This window comes from Ascaphus truei, chromosome 3 (genome assembly GCF_040206685.1).
Source record: "Ascaphus truei isolate aAscTru1 chromosome 3, aAscTru1.hap1, whole genome shotgun sequence".
Classification (NCBI taxonomy): Eukaryota; Metazoa; Chordata; class Amphibia; order Anura; family Ascaphidae; genus Ascaphus; species Ascaphus truei.
In genome coordinates, this window is record NC_134485.1 from 346209923 (window position 1) to 346225072 (window position 15150).

General features: G+C 44.0%; 1 long non-coding RNA gene across 2 annotated transcripts in view; it reads right to left on the reverse strand.

The window, feature by feature from the left end:
* LOC142491123 (uncharacterized) overlaps positions 1–13350 on the reverse strand; it is a 62722-nt gene extending 49372 nt beyond the window's left edge. Inside the window, exon 1 of one of the 2 annotated variants that reach the window (XR_012800289.1) lies at positions 13253–13350. This is a non-coding gene — a long non-coding RNA (uncharacterized LOC142491123). The other variant, XR_012800288.1, reaches the window with a different exon arrangement.
* Positions 13351–15150: the final 1800 nt, after the last annotated feature.

Here is a 15150-nt window from a genome sequence, read left to right on the forward strand (position 1 = left end):
ATGCAGATGACACAATCCTATATGCACACAACCATAGCCTCTCTGACCTTCAACACATACTTCAGTCTGACTTTTTCAGACTCGAAAACTGGATTTCCCAAAACAAACTGTTTTTAAACACTGACAAGACTGTAACAATGGTATTTGGGACCAAGACTAAATTTGTAAAGCTTCCAGCGACTGAGCTCCAGATTAGAACCAACACTAACACCACCCTAACTCCTGTTACTAGTTTTAAATACCTGGGCATATGGTTTGACTCCCACTTAACATTCGGGATGCACATTGATACCCTGACAACCAAGACCTATGCCAAACTAGGGGTACTTTACAGGAACAAATCCTCCCTAAGTCTCCTGGTCAGAAAAAGTATCGCACAGCAGATGCTAATGCCAATTATTGACTATGGAGACATAGTATATGGCTCAGCACCTCAAACCCACCTTAGCAAACTTGACACCTTCTACAATTCAATTTGTCATTTTGTTCTCCAATGCAACTATAACACACATCACTGCGAAATGCTCAAAGAACTAGACTGGCCATCACTCGAGTCTAGGCGCAAAGTTCACCTTTCCTGTCTTGCCTTCAAATTCTTTATGGGCAAGCTACCCAGCTACCTGAACAAGCTCCTCACCCCTCCCACATGCAGCACCTGTCACCTGAGATCAGACTCCAAAAGACTGTTCATGGTCTCAAGGCTCAACAAAGTATCCGGCCGCTCCTCCTTCTCTTACCGTGCACCCCAAAACTGGAACAACCTACCAGAGACTCTTATATCCACCACCAGTTTAAGTTCTTTCAAATCTAAGGCTGTCACACATTTTAATCTGGTCTGTAACTGTTTCATACGCTCATAATATATATTATCTCTAACTGTGCATGCAATGTCATGTATATAATATATACCCTGCTCATTTATGTAACTGTATTTGTAAACATGTATTATTTGTCTTAACTCTGTGCCGAGGACATACTTGAAAATGAGAGGTAACTCTCAATGTATTACTTCCTGGTAAAATATTTTATAAATAAAAAAATAAATATAATGTTTTACTACATGCAGCGACTACATAACCTAATAAATGAAGTATCAGCTTTTTGAAAAAAAATAAAAAAATCAGGGCCCGAGTCCTTCCTTCGATAATTTAATTCCTTCTTTAAGCAATGTTGATCTATGGGAAAAGGACATGTCAAGTTTTCTGAAGATATCTAAATTCAACATCCAATGTCACATCCTTTTGAGCTTATGCTAGTAAATTTAGCTCTGAGTTCTAGGTATCAACAATGAGCGTGTTTCGCCTATAGATTGTGTAGAAATCTCTGAATGTAGCATTTAATGGGGGCTATGCACTAAGCTCAATGGCTTTGCGTTCTGATTTTGCAAAAAAGCAGGTTCGTTAAAAAGTGAGGCCGGGGACGCGATTCACTAAGGCCTTGAGCCCATTTTTTAACGTACCTGCTCAAAATAGCTCAGAACAGCCACAGTGTACGTGATACTTTTTTTCCCCCTTCTAGCGTTCTTAACCTTTACGTACGCTAGCTGCATGTAACATTTGCATGGAGATTTTGTATCTCCATGCAAGGCTGTTACAGGTGATCGTACACTAAATAAATACATTTTAATAATAGTGTACATGAGCAGGGGGTCTCAGGACCTGAACCGCATTGGTTTCAGGTCCGAGGACCCCCTCCTTCAGGAGTTACAGGCCCAGTTATGGGGTGCCGGTATCCCCTGCACTTTAAAGCTCCCGCGTCACGTGACCGGGAAATTTAAATTCTGCAGGGGATACCGGCACCCCATAAAGGGGCCTGTATCTCCTGAACTAGGGGGTCCCCGAGGCTGAAACCAATGTGGTTCAGCTCAAGAAACCCCCTGCACATCTACACTAGTATTAAAAAACACATAATAATAAATAATAATTCATTACCGTAGCGGCTATCCGCTATGGTAATGAAGCTGCATTAATAATAATAATAATAATAATAATAATAATAATAATAGCATGTTCTTGTATAGCGCTGCTAATTAAATGAAGCGCTTTACAGAGACATTTTGCAGGCACAGGTCCCTGCCCTGTGGAGCTTACAATCTATGTTTTTTGGTGCCTGAGGCACAGGGAGATAAAGTGACTTGCCCATGATCACAAGGAGCCGACTCCCGAAATTGAACCAGGCTCCCCTGCTTCAGACTCTCAGTGCCAGTCAGTCAGTTGACTTTACTCACTGAGCCACTCGGGTGCCAGTGTCACCGCCATCTTTATAGCGTCCAAGACGCGACGTGGGCTCTATAAAGATGGCGTGCACACTGGCACCGATGCCCCAAACCGGGGCCTGTAACTCGGGAAGCAGGGGGTCTCTGAGGCAGAAATCAATGCGGTTCAGCTCAGGTGACCCCCTGCTCCCGCACACTATTTTTCAAATTTACATTAATGCAGCTTCATTACCTTAGCGGATAGCCGCTAAGGCAATGAAGGGGTTAAGGCATATTAGCATGTTTAATGGGGACAATTGCCCCCAATAAACAACACACATCCCCCCTGCCCCCTAACACATACAGTACTTTAATGGGCAAAATTACTATTATCCACATATTGATAATAATGCATTTGCCCATTTTAAATACATATAAATTACAATAAATACAGTCAATATATATGACACTTACCTTTTACAGGCACCCACGATGAAGGCCGTCTTCATCCTGCCCATGCCCCTCCGGTGCTGCAAAACATGCACAACAATCACAATAGCCAATGTAATGTCCCCTAACCCCTTAATCACCATAGCAGTTATTAACCGCTACAGTCATTAAGGGGTTAACCCACCCTCACCCACCACTCGGGAGGCCTACATACCCTCCCCCACTAACCCCTCACCCCATGAGGCCTAACCACCCTCACCCACTACCCACAAGGGAGGCCTACCCACATACCCTTTGGCCAATACCCCCTCCCCTCACCCCCAGTACCCACAATAAAAACAATACACAGCCCACAATAAACATCATTCTATTTATTAAATACATAACCCACCCCCTGTGCCCCCCCCCATAAATACATGATTTATTATTTTACATACAGGGTTCATACCCCAGGCCCACGCGAGTCCCCAGTGGGCCTGACGGGTCACCTGACAGACCTACAGTTTATCAGCAACTTGTTTCATACAGGGTCTGGAGGCCTGTTGGTGGGTCCTGCCAGGCATCATGGCCCACCAGGTGGTCTCCGCGAGACACCGTGGGCCACAATTGGGTCCCCACAGTAGGCCCGCGGATGTCTGGGAGCCCCGGGTCAGACCCACAGGTGTCTGCAGGGCCTCGGGTGGTTCCCACGGGGTCTGGGGACCCACGAGTGGGCACTACGGGTCCACGGTGCCCCCACAGATGTGGGGCCATCGGTTCTTCCCCGCACACTATGGGTCCGTGGTGCCCCCACAGATGTGGGGCCACCGGTTCTTCCCCGCAGGTGCCCCCCGTGGACCCACCAGCCTGATACCCGTGAGATACCTGAGGATACCGCAGGTGGTCTCCAGAGGTCTCACGCAGAACCAAAAGGAACAAGCCCTGAATGTAAAATAAATAAACCTGACCTATACATTCAATACATCAATCCCCCCCCCCAACACATACAGTACAATAATGTGCCAAATAACTATTATCCAGATAGGGATAATAGATTATTTGCCCATTATTAAACACATTATCTAGCATATTTAAATAAATAAAGTACTACTGACCTCATCAATAAGAAGCCCCCGTCGCCAGCACAATCCTTGTCCTCTGTTGCCCACAAAATAGATAGCCAATACATAGTAATAATGTTCAGATATCAATTAACCCCTTTAATCACCTTATCGGATAATAACCGCAAAGGTAATGAAGGGTTAAGCCACCCTGGCCCGATACACACCCTTCACCCATTCATTTGTACAGTGGCTTCATCATGCAACTATATATATATATATATATATATATATATATATATATATATATATATATATATATATATATATATATATATATATATATATATATATATATATATATATATATATATATATATATATATATATATATACACATATATATATACACACATGATGAACCAATATACAAATGAATGTAGAAGGGTTATCAAAAAACATGCTCTACTACAAATACCACTTCTCCATACAAACACAGTACAATAAAATCATATTTCCTTTAAAAATCCAATCTCATCTTCCAATCAAAATCCTCAAATGCCAATCAAAAGCCTCAAATGCCAAATCAAAACATTGCATTTACATTGTATACATGATGCATACAATCTATGCACCATGCATACTCTGCCAATGAACGTTAACAATAACATATTCCAAACAAAATACCAATACATCCAAACAAGTATACTATTTAAACCAATCAAGTAACCATAAATCAATTAGCATTCATTAATTAAATCACTAAACAATTTAAATCCCATCCATAACAATTAAACAATTAACTATTTCAATCGTTAAACAGAACAAGTTACCATCATACAAAATATAAGTACCAAAAAGAATACAACATACAAAAGCAAGCCTCACCCTGACCTAAAGTACACCCTACAAGACCAAAAATTACATCTATCACATTTTAAAATACATTTACACACACATTTATGCATAGCAGCATAGCCAATAACATTTTAAACACAGCAAAACAAGCTTTTAAAACAACATAATTTCTTACCCTTTATGTATATATCGATCTAGACATACATACATACAGTGGCAAGAAATGATATACCAAAAAAAAAAAAAACACATGTAAAAATCCAAAAAAAAAAAAGAACACGTTAAATAAAATACATTTCTTTTGTTCACTTACTATTACTTGACCCACTCACCGACTTCTGTTGAACAGCTTACTCTCGAACCAATCCACGCACAGGAACCCATAAAATAATAAACATTAAAATAAAAACCAAAACAATCCAGGGTCTTCTATTTGTAATCCATCTTCATCTGTATTCTTCTTTCTTGTACAGTATCTGCGGCTCTCTTCTGGGGTCTTCTTGTCTTCTTCGGCCACGCCCTGGCCTTCTTCTTCTGTAGGAGGTCCTTCCTCCTCGGCGTCTGGCTTCAAAATGAGACGACAGACTTTTAAAGGCCTATGACGTCACATTTTCGTCATATGGTTCCCACGGCCCTGATTGGGCCGTGAAAACCATGTGTTTTGGCCGATAAAAAAAATGATGACGTCATTTAAAGGCAATGAAAGCACAGCCAATCAGAATGGCTGTGCTTCAATTGCCTTTTAAGATGACGTCATGAAAAGAAAGATGTCCGGCCTCACATGGTACGGTAGCCAATCAGAGCGTGGGAAATACATCCCAACTCTGATTGGCTCTAGTACCATGTGACAGGCTTTCAATGACGTCACATCCGTTCTCCCCCAAGCCTCTGTCACATGGTCTACTAGAGCCGTAGTGTGCGGGGAAGAACCGGTGGCCCCACATCTGTGGGGGCACCGCGGACCCATAGTGCCCACCCATGGGTCCCTAGACCCCCGTGGGAACCACCCGAGGCCCCGCAGACACCTGTGGGTCTGACCCTGGACTCCCAGACATCCGCGGGCCTACCGTGGGGACCCAATTGTGGCCCACGGTGCCCCTCGGAGACCACCTGGTGGGCCATGGCGCCTGGCGGTACCCACCAACAGGCCTCCAGAACCTGTATGAAACAAGTTGCTGGTAACCTGTAGGTCTGTCAGGTGACCCGTCGGGCCCACCGGGAACTCCCGTGGGCCTGGGGTATGAACCCTGAATGTAAAAGAATAAATCATGTATTGATGGGGGGGCACAGGGGGTGGGTTATGTATTTAATAAATAGAATGATGTTTATTGTGGGCTGTGTATTGTTTTTATTGAGGGTACTAGGGGTGGGGGGAGGGGGTATTGGCCCCAAGGGTATGTGGGTAGGCCTCCCGGCTGGGTAGTGGATGAGGGTGGTTAGGCCTCACGGGGTGGGGGGTTAGTGGGGGAGGGTGTGTAGGCCTCCCGAGTGGTGGGTGAGGGTGGTTTAACCCCTTAATGACTGTAGCGGTTAATAAAAGCTATGGTGATTAAGGGGTTAGGGGACATTACATTGGATGTTTTCATTCTTGTTTCTGTTTTGCAGCATCGGAGGGGGCATGGGCAGGATGAAGATGAAGATGGCCTTCATCGTGGCAGCCGGACATGGGTGAGTGCTATATGTATTTATTGTATTTATTGTTCTTTATGTGTTTAAAATGGGCACATTCACTATTATCCATTTGTGGATAATAGTAATTGTGCCCATTACTATACTGTGTGTGTTAGAGGGGGGGGGGGTTGTTATTTCTTTATAAGTATGTATGTGTTTTGACATTAATTGGTGGGGGGGGGCACAGAATTGGTACTGCAGGCCTGCGGGTAACACCCAAGGGCCCCTGCCGGCCTATAGTATCATTGATGTGCATATATGTGTATGTTAGGGGGGTATAGGGGTTGTTGGGGCAATATATATATATTTATTTATATATATATATATATATATATATATATATATATATATATATATTTATTTATTTATTTATTTATTTAGTGTGGGGCTTTTGTGTGTGTTTTTTTGTTGGTGTGGGTAGCGGGTGTGGGTGAAGGGGGTATTTGGCCCCAACGGTGGTTTGTTTAGGGCTTGCGGGTGGGTAGCGGGAGGGTTTAACCACTTCATGACCATAGCGGTATTAACCGCTACGGTCGTGAAGGGGTTAAGTGCACCCACAACCCCCCCGCAAGCCCTAAACAAGCAACAAGGGCCAAATACCCCCTTCACCCACACCCGCTACCCACAATAAACCTGGCACAGTGGGTTAACCCCTTCATTGCCTTAGCGGTTAGCCGCTAAGGTAATGAAGTGGCCTTTAAATGCATTTTTCCTGCCTCGGATGCATGCCGGGGGGGCTCCGGTGCTGGTACTAGCGGGTATCAGCTCCGGAGACCCCCAGCATCAATCACAGATAGGAAAAAGGCCTGATTTTTTCTAAGTGTCGACCTTGCCGATGCTCCTCCCCCACCAACCCGCCAACTTTAGTTGGCGGGATGGATTGGCGAAAAAATCTCAATTCGGGAGTGCCGATCAGCAGCTAAAAACTGATCGGGGCTACCTGAATTCAGCCGAGTTCCAAAAGTGCCGATAAGTGGCTTATCGGCACCCGGCTTCCGATAAGTTTTTATCAGGAACAAAAATTTCCAATTTTGGCCACTTATCGGCGCTTACTGAATCGGAAAGGCTTTTTTGGCGAGAAAATGGCGATAAAACGCTTTTTGGCGCTTAGTGCATGAGGCCCATAATAACAATCATCTGTTCCTTGGCAGGTCTTAAAATTAGGTAAATACAACCTCAGATGAACAACAACACATGACATATTACACCGTGTCATGATTTATTTAACAAAAATAAAGCCAAAATGGAGAAGCCATGTGTGAAAAACTAAGGTGCCGGTGCGTGCTTAGTTGTGTCTGCTATCAGCTACCGTCTCTCCAGGAAGTTCTCCACAAGTGGTCCTGCGGTCGGACGCGGTCTGCAGGGCTTCACCGCGACCTGGAAGACTCGTGGGGAGCATCGGAGCTGAATAGTGCTTTTCCTAAGTGTGAGTGCTTTTATTTATTTGTTGTATAAATAAACTTCATATACTTTTGACCTGCGTCTGACCTATCTGAATCGCGGGAGAGACGCTAGCCTCTCACTACTGCTGAGTGAAGTTCCTATCAAGGGAGGCGGTATCCTGTATTTCATCCCAACATTGCCATGAAGTAAATCGCATCTGTGGAGGTCTCACAGTCACTGGGTCTTTTTCAAGACAAGAGAGGACCTCAGAAAGATACCAGTATTTCCCGTGTGCTCACACATGGCCGCGTGAGTAATGTTATTATCTCTGACATTTCCACTTCCCCCATTTGTGTGCCAGATATTATTATTATTATTATTGTGATTTTTAGTATTGCCAGCTCACCAGCACTCCCCTCTTGTTTCTGTCATATTGTCTCTATGGATCCAGGTAGATCCTTTGGGTGAGCAGCAGGACCTCTACACCTATAGTGACCCTCTAGGGTGGTCACTGTAGGGTTTTCAACACGATAGTATCTATTTCTTTTCCCACGGTAACTATTTCCTTCTTCACGGTAACTAGCGCCCCGGTTTTTTTCCTGCAACACACACATACACACACACACACATACATACCCCCCCCCCCCCCCACACACACACCTCTGGGGTGATCGGGCTGCTGGGGAACGTGCTGGCTCTGCCGGCGCCTCACTCCTGCCTCCTCCCTTGTTCCGATCAGGCGCGGCAGCCTTTTTTTTTTTTTAATTGGCGCGACCCCGGTTTTAACGCGGTCTGATCGGGTGGCCCCCGAGGATCGCGTTATAACGGGGTTCAGCTGTATATATCACATAAAAAGATCAATTGTGAGCACATTCACATGTCTTAAACAGGTCTGCAACCCTGCCCATCACCATTATCACCTAGCATACAGTGCTTCCACTGCAGCAAGGTATTCTGGGAAATGACATACAAATGAGCACACCGTGTCACCTTTTGTCTGAAATCCATTTTTACATGGAACCCTTATAAGCTAATGCTGGCTGTTAACACAGGTTTTAAGCACAGCATGGGAATCAGATGCAAAGCCAGAGAAACCACTCACAGACATGTTTCATCCTTAATGGGTATCATAAGTGTGAGGTTGGTTGTACTGGCTTTACAATTGCTGATTCTAATTCTGATCTCAGACACTATTAGAGAGGGTTGGGGTTCGTTACGATTAATCTGATCTCAGACTTGCTATTAGAGAGGTTTGGAATTCCTTAAAATGCATCTGATCTCAGACGCAGTATTAGAGAGGGTTGGGGTTCCTCAGAATTTCACATAGGGTTCCTTCACCAAAAATGTTTTGGAAACCACTGTCCTAGAGAATATATCCTGGTGCAGGCTATCCCATCAGAAAGCTCTGAGCTCCAAAGAGAGCTGAATTAATATATCAAGATAAAAGAAAGATGGAGGCACACAGGAACAAAGTGCAAAAATCAGTAACATTTCACTCGATAAAAAGGGCAAAACATGTAACGTTTCGGTGACACAGACCGTTTGCAACACTCGGCATCATTTTTATATAAAGTCTAAAGTGGCGTAAACTCCCACAGCCAATCATTTGCATCACTGGTAGGAACCTGCTCCTAACATTTGATGCAAACGCAAGAGGAAAATGGAGCAGGGCATCAAAATAAAGGTCTCTTTGCGCTTTGACATTGTGGGATCACTCCTTATGTGTCTTCAGAAATCTTCCTGTTACTTGTTGTCATGAAATTGGAATTCTGTTAGCCTTATGACCGCAGTCGATCATGTACAGTATTGTACTGCATGTTACTGGAAACCCCAACCATGCTGCATTTAACAAGAGCTTATACAATATTAACGAAGATGATTAAATGCACAGGTAGGACGCAAGCAATGGAGAGTGATGTATCAAGGCAATTTTGCAGCTAAATTAAAGCATATAGTATCATTTTGATCTTTGTATCAAGATCCTTTTCTTCAACCTTTCTTTACGTCGTTTGGGCTGTAATTTGAGGAGCTAAAGCAGTTATGGTGGCTTTATATAGGGCAATTGATTTTGTGGCACACAGAATTATTCTTTTTTAGTACATACCTTTGACATTTGTACATCAAGTGCACTCAAACAGCACTGGCTAATAAAAAGTCCTATTCAGTGGGGAGCTCTGTAAACATTCTTAAACAAAAACCTTAAGGCCACAATAGCAATTAACAAGCTATACTGGAAGCATCATAAAATAATTTGTCTTGGTAACATTTTCTCCAATAGAACAGGGAAACCCGGGCGCTACCTGGAACTAAATAGGATTTTGGAATGGGGTATACTATCCACCTTGAGAGTGGGCAAAGTGTCCCTCTGTTGCTGTTCCTCCTGCGGCTCAAACCCCAAAGGAGGATCTACCCAGGATCCTTCAAAGATAGAGGAGACAGAAAAAGGGGGGATGGGGGAGCACAGGTGGAATGGTATATAGTCTGAACTCAGATATGTGAGACTCTGAGCTGCTGGTGTGGGTGATGTAAATCTATATATAATCTCAAACACTCACACGGCCTTGTGCAAATGCGTGTGCGTCAAGGTATCTTTACGTCCTATGTTCTTTTCTTTAAGGATCTCGTCTGTGCTTTTCCTTCTTCGTTGGTGTGGATTCGCCTGCTTTGTTCTGGAGTACTCCACCTCTCGTCCGGGCTGGTTCTTCTGTTTCTGGTATTCGTTGTTACCCTCGGAATTAAAGAATTAAAAAACACACAGGTTCAGCGACAATGGGATGACAAGCAAAAGAGGACAATCTAGGTTGGGGGTGATCTATGAGGTAGATGGTATATAATCAAACACTCACACGGACATGTGTGGGTGTTCTCAAGGGCTAGGGTATCTTTTTGCTCCCTGGATTGGTCTCACTGTTCCAAATAGCAAGTGATTGATTATAATAATAATAAATATAAAGTATTGTTACTCACACGGCCAAGTGTGAGTGCACACTTGGAAAGGTATCTTGGATTGGTCCTGGTGTCCTATGTTGAAGAATTTCTAACCGCTCCTGATTCCTAGCTCTCAGGTGGGTAATGGACTGTAAAAATGAAGGCACGCAATTAGAGATCACCTGTCTCTAATGAGAGGGCTGCGCAGAAGCATGCTCAAAACAAAGCCTATTTAATACAAGAACTGAACTAATGAAAGTTCCAACTGGGGCCAATCAACCCACCACACACAATGTTTATCTATGCAATAAAGCCCAGCTGTCTTAGATCGAGGGGGGCGTAGCAGTTAGGATGTCCACAACACATAAAAGTGGAGCAGTGTACCATACCCTTCCTAACTACGGAGCCTGAGGAAGCCCATAGGGCGAAACGCGTTGCTCGAAATCCCCCCACTGTTTTGATACTTTGCGGCCACCGTCGGGAGCAGGAACAGGGAAGTACAGAGCTCCAACCGGACGCGGAGCGAGCGGCTGTAGCACCACGAGACTGCTGAACATCCCAGAGACGGGCCTCCCACCCCTTCCCATACCGCAGCTCACGAGTTGAGCAAGCGGAGGGTTTGTTTTATACCCCTGTTTTTATCAATTTATTTGTTTTAATTGTTTAACACTTCAATAAAGTTTCTGCCCGGTATCCTTGGACTTATATCTTCATTTACCCACCTGAGAGCTAGGAATCCAGAACAGGAGCGGTTAGAAATTCTTCAACATAGGACACCAGGACCAATCCAAGATACCTTTCCAAGTGTGCACTCACACTTGGCCGTGTGAGTAACAATACTTTATATTTATTATTATTATAATCAATTTGCTATTTGGAACAGTGAGACCAATCCAGGGAGCAAAAAGATACCCTAGCCCTTGAGTACACCCACACATGTCCGTGTGAGTGTTTGATTATATACCATCTACCTCATAGATCACCCCCAACCTAGATTGTCCTCTTTTGCTTGTCATCCCATTGTCGCTGAACCTGTGTGTTTTTTAATTCTTTAATTCCGAGGGTAACAACGAATACCAGAAACAGAGGAACCAGCCCGAACGAGAGGTGGAGTACTACAGAACAAAGCAGGCGAATCCACACCAACGAAGAAGGAAAAGCACAGACGAGATCCTTAAAGAAAAGAACATAGGACGTAAAGATACTTTGATGCACACGCATTTGCACAAGGCCGTGTGAGTGTTTGAGATTATATATAGATTTACATCACCCACACCAGCAGCTCAGAGTCTCACATATCTGAGTTCAGACTATATACCATTCCACCTGTGCTCCCCCAACATTTTCTCCAAACCTACAAGAACAAACAAATACATCGGAATATTCAAATCAGGGGTGTAATCATTATGAGCAAAAGAACTTACAAGCAATTACAAATGATTGCCTTTACTTTTACATACTGTAATCATAATGCTGCTGCCTTTGAACCAGAGAACCCCAGTTCAGATTTCTGTGTCAGCTCTCCTTGTGATCTGGGGCAAGTTCATTTATCACTGTCCCTCGGGCACAAAAATCATACTGTATGTTATTTGGGACACAGACTCACTGACCCTGGCTGACCTCTGTGTGCAGGGGTAGCACAACATCAGAAAAACTTCATTATAATACTCATACAAATCATAGTGAAATGATGCGGTCTGGGCCGCCAACAGAAATCATGGCGTCCAGGACAAATGAAAGGAGCAGCCCCTACCCCCCCCCACCCCCAATTTGAATACGAAAAAAAAAAATTAGAAGCAACTTTAAATTAAATGTTTTCTTGTTATTATAATAATGAAAAAAACATTACAATGCAGTCTGTTTATTTTAATAAAGTATAGGCCTGGAGGGGTGGGGGGGGTTACGTATATGCCTGGGGGGGAAGTGGTTAAGTATGGGTCTGAGGGGGTTAAGTATAGGCCTGGAGGGGTGGGGTGGGGGGGTTACGTATATGCCTGGGGGGGAAGTGGTTAAGTATAGGTCTGAGGGGGTTAAGTATAGGCCTGGGGGGGGTTAAGTATAGGCCTGGGGGGGGGGTAAATATTGGCCTGGGGGAAGGGATTAAGTATGGGCCTGGGGGGTTAAGTATAGGCATGGGGGGGTTAAGTATAGGTGAAGGGGTACAGTATTGATGAGTATTAATTACAGTACCTCTTCAACCAGTTCGGGGGGCTTTTCAACATGTCCGCAAGGGGAGCCTTCGATCGGTCCGTGGGGGGAGGCTTCAACCGGTCCGGGGGTGGGGGGGTACTCGGAACCCTTCAATCGGCCTGCGCGGGAAGGCTTCAACCGGCCCTGGGGGAACGGGGACGACTCGGCGGAGGATGCCAGTAGGGGGGGCGTAGGATTCCAGAAGGGCCTGAGAGTTGTAGGGGGGGGCGGGAGCAAAGAATGCCGGTAGGGCCTGGGGGGCTCGAGGATGCCGTTAGGGCCTGCTGGATTGGGGGAACTGAGCCTGAGGTGCCTGGCTGGGTAGGGCGCTGGGCGCATTAAGGCAAAACAATGATTGACTTTAGAAACTCAGACCGGCCGGTCAGAAACTGCCAAGGTTGAACCCTGTGTATAAGGTGTCAGTGTGTAAATAGCAGCAGTGTAATACAGTTGTGAAACAAGTATGATTTGTCACACATAGAGATAAACTCATAGACAGATGACATGCAACAAAGTCAAGTAGGATACGTAAAGGTACTTAGCACAAGTCCAGCAAGATAGTTAGTCCACAGCCGAGAAGAATACTCGTGAGTTCAGGGAAAATGACTCGCAGCCGCCACACTGCACATGCTCCCTGCGTGATGGAAGCACAGGGCAGAAACACGTGATGCGGCAGGGAGAAATGATGACAGCTGGGGGCACCACTGAGTCCTGAAGAGACAAACAATATATATATATATATATATATAACACACAGAGATATTGCTCAACACTAAAAATAACTGGTGTCCACAGGACTGTAAGTAAGTATATATACATAAAACTCAACAGTGGTGCTAAAGGGTGGATAAATATTGAACCGACAGAGAAAGCAACCTGTAATTAGCACTCGGACATACCTTGCAAGTGTATACAAAGGATTTTATTGGAGTGAATAAAACAGGGGATGAAATTTTAAAAGGTGAGGGGGGCTCAACTCTACCACATAATATGAACCTTGAGGCAAGGGTCTAAACATGGAGCCAAGTCTGACATACACAAAACACAGGGAGTTCTGTAGGAACACACCTGTGGGGTAAGTGCATCCACAAATGAATATTTAACATACAATCAAAAAGGTATTAACAGGTTGCATGGAGTGGAAGCAAAAATAGTGCAAGCAGCAATATAGAATATACATCACCACTCAATATGTGCATGTCACGGGCAGATGGTAGATCAAAACCTCATGTAAGGAGAAAAAAGGTAGGGGCCCCCCTCAGCAGACTCCCACTCCAACGCGTTTCGACTTGAAACCGTCTTCTTCGGGGAGTGGTGAGGGGAGAAATGAGCTAGCATATATAGATAGTATGGATGGGGTGGATTTACTCCAAATTGATTTAAAATACAAAGCAGCTGTAATAACTAGGCGTACTCACATAGGAGAACTACACAAATGCCCTCATTGGTCTATGAAGTCAGGTGGTGCCCCTGAGAGGTGCCGTGCAGAAAGTTGGATGTATCTTGCTGACGTCATCGTGCATAGCGCGTCATGACGTCGGGTTACCTAGGTAACCACATAGCTGAAATGGGGATGCAGCAGCTCCGATAACGGAGAGCAGGCCAAGTAACCAGGAATGGAAGTTCAATTGACTATATCCATCCCATGGGGTTCTAAGGCCATTGTTGAACGTCCTACTGGAATGGTATAAAATCTTAAGATTACCTCTGAGGTATAGAAAGTCGGGTGGCACAAATAAAAAAACCCGTTTGAAAAACGGAATCTGACGTAATGACGTCATCACGCATGGTGCGTCATGACGTTACATTACCATAGAGACCACAAATATCTGGAAAAAACCTGCCTAAATCGCTGCAAGTACACAGGCTAATACCACAAAGAAACTGTGGGCCATATAAGTCCCATGTTGATCAAAAGCCCTGGTTTACCATGCAAACTAATATAATATGCAATCGGGGGATGACACCAATTGATGTTATAACACAATACATATAATTACCTGAAAATATCATATAGAGCATATACATGTGATCATGGTCACAAATAACTGAAGGGGTATAATGAGACAAAAGAAACCCTGTAACATACAGAGTACAAATTGTCAAAAATGGAAAGCATGTTGATAAAAGACCATAGCGAATGGATACGTTGCAAATACATAAATTGATGAGAGGATCTCCCCCAAATACAATTTATGGGCATGACAGAACTGCAAATAAATGCATAGTATACCTCTAAATCAAAAGAAATTTATCAAGACATACATATGCTAGAGTCTAAATTGTAGCAGGTATTAATAATTAATATGTAACAATCTATATGCTAAATACAACCAATGTAGATTATTGACAGTATAAGTACGTGATAGAAATATTCCTAATTGATACAAGGTCATAAATTCAAAAATGTAACATAAAAATGATGTCCTGTTATGG